The sequence below is a fragment of the Cupressus sempervirens genome, chromosome 6, assembly GCF_028749045.1.
Source record: "Cupressus sempervirens isolate cs-2001-9-10 chromosome 6, ASM2874904v1, whole genome shotgun sequence".
Lineage (NCBI taxonomy): Eukaryota > Viridiplantae > Streptophyta > Pinopsida > Cupressales > Cupressaceae > Cupressus > Cupressus sempervirens.
Genome location: NC_143123.1, coordinates 195,357,059 through 195,360,619, shown reverse-complemented (window position 1 = coordinate 195,360,619; position 3,561 = coordinate 195,357,059). Strand labels below are relative to the sequence as shown.

General features: G+C 33.7%; 1 pseudogene; it reads right to left on the bottom strand.

The window, feature by feature from the left end:
* Positions 1 to 657: 657 nt before the first annotated feature.
* LOC149551908 (uroporphyrinogen decarboxylase 2, chloroplastic pseudogene) lies at positions 658 to 1,188 on the bottom strand (annotated as a pseudogene).
* Between the last annotated feature and the right edge of the window lie 2,373 nt (positions 1,189 to 3,561).

The window sequence follows — 3,561 nt, the reverse complement described above, 5'->3', positions numbered from 1 at the left end:
TTGTTATTTTTCGTATTGTCATATTCTAGGAAATTTTTGGAGGAGGCAAGGGTTTCTGTGGTTTTTTATGGCCAACATGAAGATATACTACTTGCTAGAACTTGTTGGCTTTACCAGGTCATTGAACCACTATCATTGCTTGAAGGTATGTTTGAAGCAAACAACTTGTTGGGTATTGTATTGGTTTTCAAAACTTTACTTTCTGATAATGCCATGAGATTGTTGTGTCTGTTGCATATACATCCTAGCTACATGTATATGAACTTGCGAGTTATTTTTCATAGGAACCTGAATGGGGTTTATTGCTTGCATTCGCCATGTGTATTTGCTGTGTTTGATGTATATATGCATTCTAGTTGCATTTTTTTATGTATTTTGGAAATGGGTTTACTGTGGTTAAATATGGGTTGAATTTTTTAATGAATTCTAGAAATAACCTTGCATTTGAACAAAACCTAGGTCGGGTTTCTCAGGAATGCTTCCAACCGGCTGTATTTCTTTATTGTTTAAAAAAAACAATGCTCCATTTTACTCAAAAGTTTGAGTAGGGTGTCATTGGAAATGCAAGTTGTTTTTTTTTCCTTTTTCAAAACTCGAATGGGGTTTATAGCTTACCATTATATGTTTTTTTGATGGTACTTTGCTTAGCTTTAAAATTCATTCATGTGGAGCTACTTCAAAAAAAAAGTGCAACATTCTCCTCTGGGTGCCAACTAATACATCGTGCCCTAGATTAAGGATGTGTTTGTTTCTGCCACCTTTGGCCATTGTGTCATAAATTCATTTTCTAATAAAAATCTTTTGATCCAAGAAGTGCACCAGGATGCACATTTCCTTGAACTGCAACATTTTCTCCCAATCTTTCCCTGGATTTTGCCATACCAACCTTCCAATCTAGACTAATAACATTGATGCCAGATAAGTAAATCCTTTTATGTTTTACTCGAGATCCAATGGCATATAGAATTAAAGGCAAGCTTGGGTGGGTTCTTTTGAATGAGTTCACAATGTGTTTCAAGTACGAAAGATTGAATTCTTCAAAATCCATTGAACTAAGCTTTGTTGCCAAGGAATCAAGAATCTAAACTACTTGAGCTCCGCTGTCAACTTGATATTGAATTTATTTTACCATAGATTCTAAAAATATTTTTGCAATGCATGGAGAACTTTGGGTGTTTGAAATGCCATTTGCTTTAACTAAATTGTTGCAACCAATCTAATTTCCTAAAATTGACAACAGGGTTACTACTGCTCCTTTTAATCAAATAGAGAAACAATCCATCTATCATATGGGCTAAAGATGCATGAGCTATTCTAATAACTAGATTACTAGAAACATAAACCTGGTTAGATAGATAAGGAGTACTATCAACAATGAAGCCAAGTCTGAACCACCTCTCACTGCTGTAACAAAACGGTGAATGTGACTCAGCTTTAGAAATATATGGATCTCCACCAAGGAGACCCAGTTTGTTACAACAGTTGCCTTAGTGTGTTTGAGTGACATTCTTCTATGTTCTCCTCCAAAGCTTATCCAATTTACTTGTGCTTATATAGTTTAGTTGTGGTTGAGCTAAATCATTGTTATTATTGGTGCCAATAACTAATCTGTAGTCATTCAAATGTAGCCACTATTTAGCATTCCATGGACACTTACTTCAACAAATATATTCAGTCCCATACTTAGATTTGTATGTACAACAAAACTTGGGACTCCGTTGAAGCCAGTTGCATTAGCACCTTGCTACTTTCATCACTAGTTTGAGTGAAGGTTGTACGCAACATTTTATTTCTTTTTAAGGCAATTTGGAATAAAGGTGTTACCAGATTAGTAAGATTGTTGCTGAATAAAGTTGATATTTGGGAACTAAACTACAATTGGTTACATGTATTTCCTTTGTTATATTGTATATTTAATTTGTTTGTAAAAGCTTCCATGCTGCTTGACTGATTTTCTTGCTATTGCTTCCGTGCCACTTGATTGAAGTATGAGTATGGGATATATGGAGTTCTTTTATCAAACCCTTGATAGCTTATAGCTTCAATACAATAATCAATGTGCCAAAAGTTCTCCAGCTTGTAAACTGATTGATGATTGTACTTGTTGCTAATTTTTTGGCTATAGCTATCTATCTGTACATTAACGAAGATCACGTTGTTTCCACCATGAGCTCTTTGTAATTTGGCTTCCCTTCCATTCTTTTTAAGTTGCCTTTATGTTATAGATGTTGATGGATCTCTTTTTACACATTTCATCTGAATACTCTCTGTCTTTGCATGCTGAAATGATGCTCTCCTAATTGTTAGGATACTCTGATTTTTTTGATGATGTTTAAACTATATTTCATGAGGTTTGAGCATGGGCTCGTGACACTCATAAATAACATTTATTTCTATTTCAACATTTCATTTCAATGTCCTTGCTAATTTTCTTTTATGATCAAATGCATCAACAGATAGAGTATGTATAGGAATAGAGATATGTTGTCATTGCTTAGATCCTTTGGGATCTAGCATCAGTTTTCCATCATTTTTGCAGCTATTAGAGAACGTGGAGCTTGGAGTTGGACGAGTATGATAGTGAATCCATAACCAATCAAAGTAACAGGCAATGACTGGTTATCTCTAGTCTTATTTCTTTCATTCATATGTATCTTCTATTTGTGTATTCCTTTATGAAAGAAAGTAGAATAAGCTATACTCATGGCTTGTGTGAGATCTTTTCTTTTCAGCATATCAATTCATTTCATTTTTTGAAAACACCAATTGTATATTTGAAAGTGAAAAATACAAGGACATTTCTATTTTTAAAATGAAATGAATGGCATTTATGTACTTTCTCGTATGCATACTTAAATTTTCCACATGTGCAAAATTTGAGTAACATGTATCAGGAAGTTGTGTTTAGTAATAGTCCTATTATATTATTGCAGATTGTATAGGATGTTAAAATTAAGTGGGAAATTAGTAGAAATCAAAGATTCAATTAAGGCACCCTAGAGACTGGAAAGAGAAAAGCCTTTCGTGGATATAGAAGAGGTGCTCTATAGCAGGGAAAGAGCAGATACAAAAAGACATTGGTAAGATGTAGTGGTTTGAAAACACCCAAAAAATAGATTATCCTTTGAGTATAGAGAACAATGTTGAAAATATCTAATTCATTTTATTTCGTATCTTAGGAGAGCAAGGTATGAAATGGACATGAATTCACTATAATAACAATGCTAAAAGAGATGATAACTCTAAATGTGCCTATAGTGCAGATGCCTAAAACTTGGGCCCTTTTTCTCTTAAATTTCCCTCCTATTTATAGGATTTCAGAAGGAGTTGGGGCAAAGATCAAGATTTCACTTTTGACTAGAGGATAATGGTGAAACTATAAATGTCTCATAAGGCAACAAGATGAAGAGTCCAACAAACTTAGTTTGTGAGGATAAATGAGGATTTTCCCATTCTTTTAAAAGTAGAAAGGAGGATTTTCATTTTTGTGAGGATAAATGGATTTTATTGATTTATTACATGTTCCATTTATTTTCAACTTTTGTCTTTTCCTTTTTCCCT